Source organism: Pempheris klunzingeri, chromosome 12 (assembly GCF_042242105.1).
Source record: "Pempheris klunzingeri isolate RE-2024b chromosome 12, fPemKlu1.hap1, whole genome shotgun sequence".
Classification (NCBI taxonomy): Eukaryota; Metazoa; Chordata; class Actinopteri; order Acropomatiformes; family Pempheridae; genus Pempheris; species Pempheris klunzingeri.
Window position 1 is genome coordinate 16,971,433 of NC_092023.1, and position 17,390 is coordinate 16,988,822.

The following is a 17,390-nucleotide window of genomic DNA, read 5'->3' on the forward strand; positions in this document are numbered from 1 at the left end:
TTATCTGTCACTTGCTGATCAATAATCAGTGACTCAAGGATTCCTTGTCCAAAACAACCCAAACTCAAACTCAAAGTGGGTTTAGCATTGTCAAAGCACATTGTACAAGGTAATATAGCAGTCAAAAGCACAGTATTGAGAGGCAAAAATAAGACCTATATTGTTACCATAAGATGGTACAATATAATGAATAAACAAAACAAGAAAACTGACTTTTGTTTTGAACTTTAAATCTTTTATTCAGCTACTTACATATCAGGGATACCAAACCATTATTTTGTGTTTTATTATGTACCACAATGTCATGACACATATTTCACACTACATGATCCAGTTAACGAGGCGGAAGGTTTCTACACACACACTCTCTCTCTTTCCCCTCTGTTAGCCATCCTGGCTGTTCATTCAACTTTGCAAAGTACAAGTAAAAAAATACAAACGAATTAAGTTTAGCAGAAAGATGCAAACCCTACCTCAATCCATAAATATTTAGATAGAAATATATCATATAATACATATATAATTTGAATTTTAAGTATTCCTCAAAGTGTTTCTCCAGGCAAGGTCATCTTTCATTATTTGGATTGCACTGATTAATATTCACTGTTACTATTTTGCAAGCACATAGAAATGAACTAAAGGTGCTGATTATCATTGAGTTTTATTTGCCTGTCAGAAATGATTCACTGTTTCTATTGAAAAACACAATTATAAATCGGTCAGATTTTAAATGAGAGCTAGAGTGCATCAGATGTTTTTATTCCTCTCTACAGAAAACATCTACTGTTTTTCTCCAGCTCTCCTTCCTTCTTCTCCTCCTTCTTATGCAATTTGCTCTCCTCCTGTGGCCTGATGTGCACGTGCTTGGTGATTAGCAGGTGTTTCTTCTGCTGTTGAGTCTGAACAAACTCAAGGTGTCCCTCATGGGCCACCGTATAGCCCGCTTTACACCCAAAGTGGATTAATGGGTCAGTTTAGCGAAGTTCATCCAGGGTTCAAGTTACAGTTCAGACAGAGTTCAGCCGAGCAGAGACAGAGGGGAGGAGAGAGAGCCAGAGCTCTCTGGTGGAAAATACAGAAAGGAGATACAAACACAGAACCATAAATACAGAACAGAGATACAAACATAGAATCATAAATACAAAAAGGAGATACAAACACAGACCCATTAATACAGGACACAAATACAAACACAGAACCATAAATACAGGACAGAGATACAGAGACACAAATACAGAACGGAGGTAAAAATGGAGTACCATACATACAGAAAGGAGATATAAAAAAAAGAATCATAAATACAGAAAACAGATACAGAACCGTAAATGCAGAGCAGAGATACAGAACCATTAAAACAGAACTGGGCCACAGATCCATAAATACAGAACAGAGATACAAACCCAGAACCTTAAATACAGGATGTGTGGTGACACTGTAACCCTCAGAACATGTTCCCTGAAAGAGGGACTAGCTGCCACATGTAAATGGTAGAATCTCGAAAATGTGGATTGACATGACCATGTAGCTGCTGCACCTATAATAGTAAGAGAATCGAGTGTGCCCAACCCCCAGATGGGACACACCTTATAGCACATACACTTGCTTAATTGTGTCCTCAACCCAGTAGGACAGCCTAGGTTTTGACAAGGGTCATCTCAAACTACTGGGGTTGAAGAAGATGAAGAGCTGATCAGTCTTCCGGATAGCCTGTGTGCGGCAGATGTACTTCACTTAACCTCTTGGTCTTCTTCAGAAAAGTGGATTGACCACAGCTCGACCGACTGAAACATATGGAACTCAGACAGAACTTTTGGCAGGAATGCCAAGTTGGAGCAGAGAACTACACTTGACCCATCTGGCAAGAACCTGTAGCAGTGACCCTGAACTCACAGAGCTTGGAGCTCACTTATCCTCCTGGCAGACTAAAAGTCATTTCAAATCAGCAACTTCAAGGGGCTAAAAAGGTTTGATCAGTTTTCCTGGACTGATCAGAGGGACCTGCTGTTTCAGGTAAGCAGGACCCTATTCCTGCTCACCTGAGACAGCAGGTCCCTCCACAGCGGGAGCCTCCAAGGTGTTACCTCTCCCAAGGCAGCAATGCATGTGGGGCCAAAGAGGAAATACCAAAATCAGTCTCAATCCCTCCACCTGAACCATACAGAAAAGAGACTGGACAAGAGTGAAGGGAGAGAAGGCATAGATCACATCCCAAGGCCATGGGTATGCCAGAGCATCCCACCCCAGTGACAGATCCCCATTCCCCAGGAAGAAGAAGAGGTGACAATGTGTCAACTCTCTGGAAGCGAACAAGTTGACTTGTGCTCTGCTGAAGCACTGCCAGATCTTCTTGACTACCTGAGGATGGAGTCTCTACTCTCGTGGGTTTGGACCTCTTCTTGACATGATATCTACTGCCATGTTCAATGGCCCTGGCACTTATACAGCTCTGAGTGAGCAGAAGAGGAGATGAGCCAGATGAGTTACCAGCTTGCATAGGATCCTAGGACCCCTTGTCTGTTGATGCAGGCTGCTGTCACTGTGCTGTGGGTCCTGACAATGACATGGTGACCTCTCAGTCTTGGCAGAAATTGATGGAGTGCAAGTAAAACAGCTCTCAGCTCCAAGACAGGACCACTTGTCCTAATGCACTCCCTTCTGTGACGTTATGGATACAGGCCCAAGTTCAGATGGCACCTCCAGACTGGTCGCATCTATAGGAGTGAGAGGGGATTAACTGCACCATGACTGCCATTAGGGCCATGAGACCAAGGCAGAGCCCTGACTTGACCAGACAAAGCATCTGGAAGTGCTCAAGGCAGGTTTTGAAGGCCTGCTCCCACTCTAGAGTTAGGATGATGATTGCTCTCTTGGATTCCAGAAGCATGCCCAGAAATATCATCTGGGGCGACTAGAGCGTGCTCCTTTTGCTGTTCAGGCACAGATCTAGATTTTATGTGAACACACCTGCCAGATGATTGAAAATACTGAGTCCTTGTTGTCTCATGGGTGCAAGGGCTGCAACCATGCATCAGGCAAGTGTCCCAGAAGCCAGCCATATGCCAAAAGGTAGGATCCAAAACCCAAATATCCTGCCCTTGAAGCTGCACCTCAGAAGGCGCCAATGCCTCTGCTAGATGGGTATCTGGAAGTACGCATCTCCAAGGTCGAAGGTGGCAAACCAACCTGCAGTGATGCCCTGCTTCACCCAGGGAATCAGACCAATTGTGTGACACGCTGTAATTACAGTAAACGCTGCTACTTTCTTCTCTAAAATTGTGAAAACTGCTGCGACACCAAACCCATCTGAGAAGTAATGTGAGGAAACAAAATGGAACCGCCTGCAGTGACATTAGTTTGTCAATCAGAGAGAAGTAGAGAAGTAGATCGGACCTGAGACCCGAACAGGTTGGGTCCACATTTCATTCTGGATAGTTGAGTCAGATCATGGGTGCATTCATCATCATGTATAATACTCAAGTGGATCAGTGCTGATCACGAGAGAAATGCTATTGGTCAACCTTTCATTTATTTTGATTTCCTTTTATTAGGGCACCATATGGTGTATATACCATGATAAATGTTTTTAGCAGTAAAACATTTTTAGTAGTAAATTTAATCCACGGGTTTGTCAGGTCCATAAAATAAGCCCAATACAGGTCTCGGGGCTCTTCTCGGACATATATTGGGTCTGGTCTGTAATACCTCCGGTAAAAGTTGGTCGGTATTTACATTTTTTGATAAATTTTGCGGTTCCATTGGAACAAATTTCCCAGGCACTTTAGGGTACGGGTCCATCATTTTGGTTGCGTTTAACTGAAGCAATCATGAGTCACCAAAACTGTGGATTTTGCAATATGTATTTGTGAATTTCTCAGTGTAGAAACAAGCCGCTGTTTTTCTTGTTATAACTGGACAGAAAGTCCAGCTAAACGGTTGTGTGAAACGCCGGAGTCTCCACTGAAATATAGATTATGGACATGGTAAATTATGCAGCACAGTGCGATCATTTGTGCCGCCGCTGGTGGGACCTTGTGATCAACGTAAGGCGGGTACAGCATTTGACTTATTCATGACGGTGCAGCTGGAGCTGAGTGACAAACAGCTGAGCTCTGGAGAAGCTGACGCTCAGCCCTGCTTCGGCTCCTTGACCCTCCAGCTCAGGGTTTAGCTGCAGGACTTAAGTAGGGTTGTGAGGTCGGGTTCACAGTGAGGTCAGAAAGATATGGTGACGTACTATACTTCAGTTAGTGGGTTTGAAGCTAGATGACAAAGGATTTATCGGAGGCATAAGAGATTTGAGACATCTGATTTCAGAAACAGTGACACCCAGTAAAATGGTAGAATGATGCCATGCAGAAACATAAACCATAACTTTCTTAAAATAATGTTCTAAATAAACTATTTGAATGCAATTTTTTAAAGGCCACATTTTGATGATTTTTAAAATGTTATTTTCTTGAGTTACTTTAAATTTTTTTAAATGTTAACAGGCTGAGAGCCTCAATAGGTCAAGTTCAATGGATAAAACCAAAATCACAAAATAAAGTACACAAGTTAAGTTGACATTTGAATTCTACTATAAGCTATAATTATTTTTTGTGCATATTTGTCTAGTTTCAAAGCCTGAAGAGAGACATCGAGTTTTACTTTGAGGGTGTCAAAAATGTAAAATTTTCACACATTTCTTTTTGAACTGCAGGGAAGCATTTCTTTTTTTTCTCGAAACAGAGAAACAATGGAATTGATGAAAAACTCTTTTCCAGTATATATAATTTTGAACTTTTGTGTGAAAACATAAGAGGTAACCTGCTAACTTGTTGACCTGATGGATGGAAACATCCAAACACCAACATAAAGGCCCCTTTGGGTTCCAGTATGACTACAGAGAAAAATGAAAGCCATCAGGAAAGCAAAGCCCTATAAAAGCTTGCGTGCTGCTGAAATGTTGGCCACAGGTAGCTACTGGTACTGTCTCTCTTTTGGTTAATCCTACAGAATGTCCATGTCAATTACAGACCACATCCTGTGATTCCCTGATGGTTAAAATGCCGTCTGGAACAATGACTCAAATTACAGAGAAGCACAGTGAATATTTTATTCCCCACCTCCCGCTGTAATGTTAATCCCGTCCAAATGGGGCTTACATAACAATTCTGCCTTTATCTGTTAGAGTGATGGCTGAGTGAGAGCACAGAGGAACTACCAGGACCTTGCAGAGGCTCTGGAGAGAGAAAACGGTTCCTGTTTGGAGCAGTACAGTATTCAAATCAAGTCCTTAAAGATGAAGAAGGACATCTTTCAATAAAAGAAACAGAATATCAACAAAGAAATGCAGTAGCTTAAAGCACTGTACCAAGGTAATGTGTACGTTCCTGAGAAGTGTCGGGGTCTGTCCAAATCCAAACTCATCTAGTTCACATAGAGCCGACTTCTGAAGACTTGATTTCATCATCAGACTTGCTTTTAAGATAACTAGTTATTTATAGCTATATGGATGCCATAATATAAAAGAAAGCACTACCAATAATAACAATTACTTTTTCATTTTCCTGTATGAGTCAGAGGTGTCGCCTTGAGAGTAAAACATGTTACAATAAATACAAAGCTCATAAACCAACTAACACAGCTGTTAAGAGTAAAGGAAACATTGAGCTGAGAATTTCCTTTTTTGTAATACTGCGATATTGTGTAATAATGCTAATTATAATAATATGTACCATTTTTACTTTGGGAGGCATTTGCTTTTTTTCACTTTTGATGATTAAACAGGTACTCAGTCAGCTGTGCAACACAACAATATAAATTGTGTGATGAGAAAAATGTCTGTTGTTTCATATTATAATTTTTTTCATTGCGTTGCACATGAAAGGAAGGGGAGGGGGTGGTGTGGAAGAAAAACAGTCCATCCAAAGCTTGCCAACAACTGGCTAAGAGCCAAATATTACACCATTAGTCGTTTTACCCTTCTCCAGATGGATTGTGGAGTTAACTCTGGTGTTTGTGGAGCTTTGCTCAGATTGTTTATTAATCACAAGAGGCATCACTTAGTTTTGTTTTTGTTGGCCAAGTTTTAACAACAACACAATGAAGCCTTGCATGTAGAGCAAAATGCAGGGTGTCTGAGAGGGAAAATCCACTGTGACAGGATTTAGAGAAAATGAACATAACAACAACCAATAAGCACAGCCCAGGGAGGTAGAGTAGAACATGTTGCTCGAACCACAGAGAATCTGAATTTGATCAATACTTTGTTATAGATGATCTGCAAGTATGAGAGTACAAGGCTGAGATTATCACCCTGTAAAAGAAAACTGATACTGATAAAATACATATTTTGTGTTGGTAAGCAATTCATGAACTCTGATACAGAAACAATCCAGTGATCTCATGGGATGGGTCACGTTTAAGGTCGTTTCATGTGTGAAGTCTACTCATTTTAAGCTTGTCGTGTCATTTCACATTGTTTGCCTTGGTTAGTTTTATGCACTTTAGGCACACTTTGTGAATAGGTGTAGGCAAAAGATGATGGCGTGAGTTAAAGTACATTAGTTAGAGGTTACATTTTGCCATTTGAATTTGACACCATTGATGAATGGTTGGGTTTACATCAGTCACTGTCCTCTCTTGAAAAGACAAAACAAGCATCGGCCATTTGAAGTTGCATAGGATTTAGAAGGGATCTATTGGTAGAAATGAAGACAATATATTGTTCATAATTCTGTTTTCAGTAGTGTATATCACTTTAAACTAAGAATTGTTGTGTTCTAATTAGCTTAGTGAGCCCTGTATATCTACATAAAGAGTGGATAGAGTCCACCACTTGAATTTTACTTGAACGCGCCAGTTGTTAGACAAAGAAATAGAAGAAATTAGAGGACTACCGTTTTGTGACGAATGGAGGATCAGACTTATTATTTAGCACAAGAAAAAGTGAGGGAGTGTGAATCCTCGTCAGCCACCATAGGTTCTCCTACACACAGAACGGGAGGTGTGGGGCAAGGGGAATTCAGTTCATTGCCATCTGCATTCTCACTGCTGGATGTCATTAAATCCTACACTCTGCCCCTTTAAGTCTCAAACGTATTATCTTACAAGAATCCCTTGTGGCAGTGGGAATTATGACTTTAGTTTCTCAGAAGCAAAGGCAGATGTAAACCTAAGGTTATGGTGGATGATCAAATCAGCAAAGCATGTGACTTTAACACACATACCTGCTGTTCTCATCCTGTAGTTGTTTTCGTGTTTGTGCCCAAATTTAACCAAGCTCTTAAATGAATCAGAAGCCGATTTGTGTTAATAATTCTTGATGATTTTGGAAGGCGAAAGCAATTCATGCTGTCTTTTCTACATGTGATGGCAGTTCAAGTAAACACAGTTTTTATGGATTCTTTTTTCATATATATAAAAGATAGAATAATGGGACGATCCTATCACACATTTGTTAAAAACAATCTAGAAATGTCTCATGTTAATAATAACATTAAGACCCAGACATTGAGCGACTTATGTACATCAGAAATAAAAGCATAATACAATACAAATATAATTATCTTAGTCTTTCTTATGTTTTTACATCATTTAAGGTTTTTATACAATGCATAATGTAAAATTAGGGTAATCTGGTAATAATAAGTTATAAATAATAATAATAATAATATTTAAATTTAGATGAATTATAAACCCACAAGTGACACTAAATGGAGAGACGTTTGGGAGCTGAAAGCGCAGCTGAACCAAATAAACTGGCACTCTAAAAAGAGCCAAGTTTCCATCACTGCTGTGTCATTTTTGAGGGCAGTGGCGTTACTAAACAACATATTTATCCTTTGTGTGTGAAATACATTTATCGAGGAGTTTTTATTTTTATTCTTAGACAGTTTGGGATGCTGCCGAGCGGCGCAGCCCGCTGAGACTTTGTATACTTTGACACTGAGCTACACAAATAAATGGGATTTGACTTGGCCTGATATTTGTTTATATTAAAAGGATAAGCACCCTTCATCCAACTCTAACACACACACACACACAAACACAAACAGGCATCCAGTGTCCTGTTTGGACTCTGAGGAGTCATCCACCAACTGACCGGACAAATGTTCTTTTGCTTTTTCTCTCAAACACTGCCGCTGGCTAACACTGGGCTCTGTGTGTGTGTGTGTGTGTGTGTGTGTGTGTGCGTGCGTGCGTGCGTGCGTGCGTGCGTGCGTGCGTGCGTGCGTGCGTGTGTGTGTGTGCGCGCGCGCGTGCGCGCGCGTGTGCTTGTGTGTGTGTTTTGAACGTGTGTGTCTGTTCGTGCCCACCCTCCAGGTTTGTGTGTATTATAGCGGCCCACTGCTCCTGTGTCCTTTGATTAAGGTCAATTTGGTAACTAGGGTTGGCAACACATCCTCATACACACACACACACACTTGTACTGAGCCAAATCAACCATTCTGTACTGCCTCACCCATCCATCCCACTGTATGTGTGGACATGTAGCATTACATGAGCGCTTCATCGTGATTTACTGTAACCACTGAGTGACATTTTTCACTTTTGATAGAAGGAATAAGAGGAGCTTCGAGACGCATGCAATATATATGATTACATACCATTTCCAGATGAAGATTTCTGTTATTTCTATAATGCAGTGCTGGATTTTCTTAACTCCTCTTGTAGTTGAATAATTTTGTGAACCCAATACCCTTCAGGTTACCTGGTAACTGGGCAGCACGTGCTCTGCGCCATTGCATACAGAAATATATATTGTTCATCAGTGTGGATGCCACATTGTTATAGTTATCTTTCTTGGTGTGGACAGCCATTAACACATGGTTAAAAGAATAGTTTGACTTTTTGGGAAATTTTCTCTCTTTGTTCAGTTTGATGAGAAGCTCGACACCATTATCATGTATGTGTGTTAAATATTAAGCTAACTCTCAGGAATGACTATATTTCTGTACATATAATATAATTTATAGCAATGAGACTTGCAACATTTCCATAGCAGCCACGGTGTTAGTGTAACATATGTAATATCTTAGAGACAGTGCTTGTGTGTTTCCTATCTAAATGACACAGGAGAACAGGTGAAATATTCATAACTCACCCAGCTCATCATTACCACCATTGTGCCTGTGTGAAACTCACCAGACAGCCAGTCGGAACGATCTGAGATAAACTCTCACTTTCTACTCAGATAAATTAGCGTGTTTCTTTCTGTAGAGATGAACTGAAACACAATCAGCTGCTCGCCGAGCGGAAGACCTCAAACATGGCCACCACAGAGCGAGTTACATCACTAAATGTGTGGACTGTAACATTTGTGATAAAAACTGACGAATGACGAATATGAACCCGATGACCGTAATATATCTAATATACGTCCTGTAGCCTTAATGCATCTGAGACTGTACGCGGCTGCTGTCGAGTCACATTGAATCAGACAATCTTCGCTGCTTATTGTTTCACTTACTGAGCGTGTGTGTGTGCGTGCGTGCGTGCGTTTGTGTGCATGTGTGTGTGCGCGTGTGTAGAGTCATGCTAAAGCTAACGTAAAGTCCAGCATGTTACTGTGTGTATGTGTGTGTTGGATGACATTACTAAAAAGAGTCGACATGTTACACAGCAGTGGAGGCCTCAGACCCTCAAGCATCATACGCACACAGACACACACACACACACGCATGCACGCACACACTCACACAGCCTCTCAGCTTGGCTCTGTGCCCGTATGCATGACAAGACCTCTAGGACCCCCTAAACACACACACACACACAGACACACACACACCACCCCCACCCACCCAAACTCGGCAGCCTGGCGCCTAATAGCGCCCAACATCTTTCCCTGACGTGGCTGTGTGTGTGTGTGTGTGTGTGTGTGTGTGTGTGTGTGCGGTTGCGGCAGAAAGAACACTGCGACCTAAAAACCCAGCTCACTGAGAGCGACTGCACGCCGAACAGAAGGCTCATCCAAGTGTAAACACACACACACACACAGCACATAGCACATAGGGACGATTGTGAACACACACACACCCACAAGCCACGTGGACACATGCATTAAGTCACACACACAGCAGATCCACAGATGCAGACACATAAACACACAAATTGACACACTTGAGTAGAAGAATAGAGATGTACACACACACACACGCACACACCTAAAACACTGTGTGTGTGTGTGTGTGTGTGTGTGTCCTTCACCTCTGCACCATCTGATACTGCAGGTGATGAACCAGCAAAACCTTTTGCAAAATAATTTCCTATTGTATCTCCATGGCGACTGAGCAAACTTAATCTCCTGATGAAGGTTGTTATTCTAAGTGTCTGACAACATTATAGAAAGGATCCCTACAGAGACAGACCTGTAAGATCCTTTTAATTTAACCACAAACAGCCGTTAAATCGCTCTCTGCAAAGACACCAGACTCCATTCACAAAAACAATAATTTTACCTCACAGAAAACAGGAGTTGCTGGTCTACCGCTGCATCAGTCGGGTAGTTCGTATGTGCTATTGTGTGATTTTGGTGCTTTAAGGGTTAGTCTGGCTCAACACAACATTTGTGAAATACACAATAGCACAAACAAACTAATCGATCAAGGCAGTGGTCGACCAGCAACTCCTGTGGTCGGCAAGGTAAAATTAAAGTCTGTCTCTGTAGGGATCCTTTCCATAATGTTATCAGACACTTAGAATAACAATCTGAGCTCGTAGTGGCAGAAACAAACACTTTTAGTGGACGTACTTAGATCAGGTGCAGTTTCCCCCAAGGATTACATTGCAACCTGTGTGGTGGCTGCTGGCTGAGATGATCTACTGGACCAATTCCAACACTTTTTGTCAAGGTCCTTTCCAGCCCTTTTTGGTTGCCTCTGTATCTGTGTGTTGATTGAATTTCCCGTCACACTGCTCAAACACACACACAGTTCTAACATGAAGTTAGAGTACATCAGCATGCTCTTATGAAAGGCTAGTGTGTGTGATTTGTGTGTTTGGGAATACGTATGCTCAGTGTTTGTGGGTGCGTCGGGGAGGTGGTTTTGTTTGTGTGTGTGTGTGTGTGTGTGTGTGTGTGTGTGTTGTGGTTGTGTATAGTAAATATTTCTACAGGAGCGATCATCTTGGCTTAATGTCAGAGTCCCCAGCTGTCAGCACAACGCCGGCCCCTGGCAGAGAGAGAGAGAGAGAGAGAGAGGCTTTCTCTGTGCTGGGCTGCGGCATTGTGTGCTAACGTTAAGACCAAAGCCGGCTGTAATGAGATTTGAAAAGGTGAGGCTAATTAAACATAATGAGCTGTGTGCGTTGACCCCCCAACCAGCCACCTCAGCTACTGATATCATGAACATCGTCACAGTTTGACACAACGTTATCGGCTTCCAGGCAGACAAATCGTATTCACCTGAGGCCATCTAAGGAGAAACACTTCTACCTTCATCCTTATTAAAAATGGGTTTCCTGCACCATCAAATCCCTGCTTGGTTTCATTTAACTAAGAGAGGTTGGTTTTCATTTCGATCTCCTCCCAGTGTTTAGTTAAAGCCTGACTGTCCTCTTTTATACTTTTTATACTCTTATACTTTGCTTTTATACTTTATTGTTTTAAACTGAGAAATAAATTTGTAAAATGTGAATTTAAAGCAGACAGTGTAAACACCTCACAGTGCTCAACACCAATTACTGTTAAACTATCATTAAAAGATCTTCAGTGTAGCTTAAATTCAGCTTGAGGAAAATATTGTTGAATTTCCAGCACTGATAGCGTTCTTGTCCGCCGACTTGGCCACCCGCCTCGGTGAGGTCGGCTGTCTGCAGGCATGGCAGACTCAGGTTGCTTAGAGCAACAGGCATTGATTTGGTTGGTTCTCTTGTTTGAATTTGTACTGCCTTGTCTGCCACTCAAAAACAAAATTTGAGCACAAAGTGCCAGCGAACGGAGCCTGTGCAGGCATGGAGACAGCTCCTTGTAAGCCATCCTACCTTTGATGGTGTTGCAACAGCTTTGCTCACCGGCTTTGTCTGGAAATACCAAAAGAACAGAATGCATGTTATATTATATGTATAAGACAAAATAAATATATCCTGGAGCAACCACTTGTAATCACTAGCATTAGTAACTGGAGTTTAATTATATATTTTCAGTGACTGTAACTTATTACAATCATATTAACTTTGTATTTTATTTACGTGTAACTAATTACTCCCCAACACTGATCCTTAGCTCACTATCTTCTTAATTCATATCAACCCTAAGCCTGGCCTGCCCTCTCTTTAACCTATCACCCACTTATGCCCTAACCTTAGTCACTGTCCTGCCCTATGCGTAAAACCTCACAAGCAAAGGAGCAACACTTAGGTAAAAACCACAGAAACAATGAATTGCATTGTAAAGAGGAAGAGCAATGTTTTTTTTTTTTATGATAATAATTGTTAACATATATTTATAAATCTTTTAAATCACTAGGGAGACAGATGTAAAGTCTTCTGTGTTATATTAATTGTCAATTCATTGTCAATTTTTGATGCACAACAGCTTAAAGTAATCAGTTGCTTAATAAAGTTCATACACCTTTTTTTTATTCAGATCTAAGACACGTCCAGAAATATTGGTGAAAAAAGGTTAGGTATTTTACTGGATACGTTGACAGGTGAGATTTAGTGTGCTCTTCCATGTGCCAGCCTTCAGTTTACTCTGTATTGGACTAATACTTAGTAAATCATTTTATTCTTTGAACTCTGTCTGATTCAGTGTGTTACTTAATTTATGAAGAAAAACAGCCCACCTCAAGGTTTTTCCGTAACAATAGAGCTAGGAAATGTAGGACCCTGGGAACACAGGACCTGGGGACATAAAACCCTGAGAACGTAGGACTTGGAAAGTAGGACCCTAGGAACATAGGACTCAAGGAACATAGGACCCTGGGAACAAAGGGGAACATGGGATTCTGAGAATATAGGACCCTGGAAACATGTGCACACATTATATCTTGTTGTTTTAATTTGTAAAAACAACCAAAAAACAACAATTTGTGATTTTACAAGGATTATAGGTATTTATTCAAGGCTAGAGGCAATAACCTCCTGGTGGCTCATAAACCCTGTGAAACTGTGTGTGTGTGTGCATCTATACATCTATTTGTGTACATTACATTCTGTCTTTGTGTATATTTCATGTTTCAGCTGTTCTTTTGATTTCATCCTTGCTGCTGATGTACTGAGTAGTATGCTGTGATGCAGGTTGACTTGACTGTGTGTGTGTGTGTGTGTGTGTGTGTGTGTGTGTGTGTGTGTTGAGGCGTGCTGTACTATATGTACTTGATGTTCTGGTACGTTCTGACCTCCTGCCTCCTGTTGCCGTCCTTCAGGATTCAAACCGACGAGCCGTTAAGTGAAGTCTGTCGTTATTTTCAGTGAATCTCAGGGTCTCTAACTGGGTCTGCTGTACATACTGTACTGTACTATATATTACTATACTATAGAGAGGAGGAATGTTCTTAAAGACATGACACACAACTTTCACTTACACATGAAACCAAAAATGTGATTGTAAGTTGATTTTTTATTTTTACAATGTAAGTATTACACAGACAAATATGTATATTAGTAGAGTGTAGTAAATAATTTGGAAACAAACAAAACCCCAAGGAAGTTTCCTGTTAATTGAACATTTAATAAGCTGTAATGCATGGTTTTTGGATGGTTGTTAGCCATTCAATGCTTCATCTAGGGGTGATCAGACCTTTGCTCACACTGAGTGTGTCAGCAACAGTTCAATTGGATGAAATTGTGTACACACAAACATTCCTGGTCTCAAGAGGATGAATCCTAATGATTTTGATGGTTGCCAGACTTTCCACCTTTAGGTTTAAACGAAATATCTCATGGCTCAGCTCCAAGGGCATCTGTCTTGTTCCACCACTTTGCTGTATACTAAAATATAGACAAAGACACACTCTGTAAATTTATGAATTTATAATGTCAGAGTGTTTTTCTTGTAACTTGCTGTAAATTTTGTTTAGAAAATTCCCTCCTTCATCTTTTCCAGAATACTACTCCCCCAATATTACTGACCCACACCCATACTGGCCCTAATACACGCTGCATTTTATTTACATTGTGGAGTGTGTGCCGGTATTTTATGCTGCTTTTAAGTCTCTGAAATCTGTTCTGTCAGTCTGTGGTGTGTGCGTGCGTGTGTGTGTGTGTGCTATTTTTTTGTGTAGTGTTGATGCTTGAGGGGACAACCAGTCAGACCAGACAGTTTAACTTATGGAGCTGATTCAGCTGGCAACACACACATACACACACACACACACACACACACACACACACACACACACACACACACACACACACACACACACACACACACACCACACACACACACACACTCACACGTCTCATGTAAAGTCACTGGTCTCTCTCCCACCTCAGGACCTTTGATCTAAACTAGTTTCTTGGTTTTCATCTAAAGATGAGTTAGGGGAGACTGTGTGCGTGTGTGTGTGTGTGTGTGTGTGTGTGTGTGTGCGGGGTATGCATAAGGCCAAGGTTAAAGCTGTCAGAGTGGAACAGGAACAAACCATGACTCAGCTCATCATCAACATTTCAGCTGCTGTTACTCTGACTGAAGTCTACATGTCTTTATTTTGTCTGTTTGTCTGTGAGACAAACACTTACATCAGACTATCTCAGGCTCTGTTTTATAACAGCTGCACTCAAGTGTAAAAACAGCAAATCACTTTAATGTAGAGGGGCAGCCGTGCTGGACCGTTTTCTTTGTCTGGAACCATCAGACCAACCAGGAGGTTCCTGGTCCTGACCTAGAAGTAGTCTGGCACATAACCCCCATAAAACAGTGAGCTTCATATCTACATAACAGACATTAGAGTGGTATCGACTTTCTCAACCAAAAAAGTAAGCATATGTCCTAAGAGGTCTATTTTTTCACTCAATAGTCTGTTTTTAGATGAGCTTTTGTATTTTGTTTTCACATTAAATGAAATCTCTGTACGCCCTTGTGTGTTTCAGGGCATTTAAAGGCACAGAAAACTCGAAATAGTGAATTTGTAGCTAAATCTGTGTTCATATGTTCAATATATGCTTCAGACAGCTTATAATACATTTCACAAAGCTGGGAACACACATCCATATTTATATGGAGGTCATGTGACCCGACAACACCACATCCGTCATTATTAAAACAGCTTACAACTAGCTAAACTAGCCTGCTATGTGTTGCAGCAGTATTAGTATTAACAGTTTGCCTGTTGTGTTTAGGTGCTCTTCTATGCTTTCCCTTTTGATATTTATTATATACCATCAACCTGACAGTGACTGCAGGTGAAAGTTAGCCTGTATGGCTAAATCTGACACATTCACATGTTAATTTATGTGCATTGTCTATTCTTAAGCAAGCAAACAAGCATTGTACCTTAACCTGTCAGTACAATGATGCAAATCATTGTTAAAAACATATTAAAAAATGATTTGCAGTCGCCACAAACAATCACTAAACCTGTTGCTAGGAATGTTGACCTACATTTTATTTCTAATATCATTTGGAATTATTAGCTTGTTAGAAGATGAGAAACCCACATTATAGAAAAACAGCACAGGGTCTAACAGTGGAAGTGACCAGACGAGTCTCCACTGTATTTTAGAAGAGAAAATATTAAAGTGAAGATGAAAGAACTGTAGTAACTCACGTTCTGAATGTCCACTCAGACAGCTTATTCTCATGATGTTCTTAATACATTAATACCTGTGAATCCTGACCAGCCGCCATGACCATTACAACTGTAGGATAATCAGTAAGACGCTGATCCCAGAGCTGTGCAGGGGAAGTGATCTAATTAGCTCAGTAAGTAGTGTCCAGTGTTAGTCAGACTGCTGTCTAGAAGAAGAAGAAGAAGAAGTCACTCATATTTCTCCATGTTTCACATTAGATTATGAAACCGAAGACACGACGTGATCACAAGCAGCAGATGCCAAACTACACTACAGAGCACATTTGGACCTCTGGTGTAGACAGGAAGTTTAAGTTACCATCTTGAAGATTTTTGGTTGAATAAATGTCAGTTAAGTCATTATCTATCACCAAACGAGTTAACACAATGGTGACTGAGCCTGCTGACTGATGAAAGCTCTTACTTTTGCAGTGTTCTTGCTGCTATTATAAACTCCATCCAGCCATTGTCTATACCACTTATCCTGAAGGGTCGTGGGGGGCTGGAGCCAATTCCAGCTGACATTGGGCGAGAGGCGGGGTACACCCTGGACTGGTCGCCAGTCAATCACAGGGTTGACACATAGCGACAGACAGCCATTCACACTCACCTCACACCTACGGGCTATTTAGAGTCACCAATTAGCCTGCATGTCTTTGGACTGTGGGAGGAAGCCGGAGCACCAGGAGAAAACCCACACAAACACAGGGAGAACATGTAAACTGCGAACCCTCTTGCTGTAAGGCAACAGTGCCAACCACTGCATCACCGTGCCGCCCTTATCGACGACTTTCCCAGGAAAAATCTCAAGTGGCGTCCATCACGTACCGACAACATTTATGTAAAAAAACAAAAAACAAAGCATCCATCAGTCCTCACAGTGTTGGGTTAGAATATCAGGTTTTCCTACAAGTGCAGACAGACACCAGCTTGTCAAACTATTCAGTTCATCTTCGATTTCCAAGGAGTGGCATCAACTGGCCCTGACCTCAACACCTTAGAACGCAGTAGGATAGACCTACAGCCAATCAGAGCAATGAAACGTGACCAAAATGTGACCAAGTCCCACTGAAAGTACAGCAAACGCATCTGTCTTATCAACAAAAGCTTTCGGTGCAGTTGTTTGTTCTTTTAGAGAAAATGAACCGTCCAGATTCTACAGTACGTTCCACATCAGCGGCAGCCATCTTGGTCGTTTATAAAAATGCCTCAACAGTGTGTTATTTCATATCAAACCTGCTTCATATTAGATAAACAGTTGTGATTGGCCCGGCATCAAACACATCTGCCAGAGCGGATAAAGCATGAGGTCGCAGACTGGTCTGGTTCCCGGGGTAGGCCGACACCGAACTGAAGCAGAAATGTGAACAAGTGTGTTGGATTTATGGCCTCCTCAGCTCCTGCTGTTTGTTTTGACACTTAAACAGATTAACACACTGTTACATTACTCTGAGTGTGTGTGTGTGTGTGTGTGTTTTCTCATGCTCCAAATGGTGTGTGTGTGTTTTGAAGGGGAGTGTGTGTGTTTGTCCTAATTGTCAAACGTTCTTAGTGTAGTGTGTGTGTGCGTGTGTGCGTGTGTGTGTGTGTGTGTGTGTGTGTGTGGAGATTACAGCCTGTTCTGTGGTATTAAAGGGCTTAAACAGGGACGTGGTGGTCTGATCGCCGAGTATT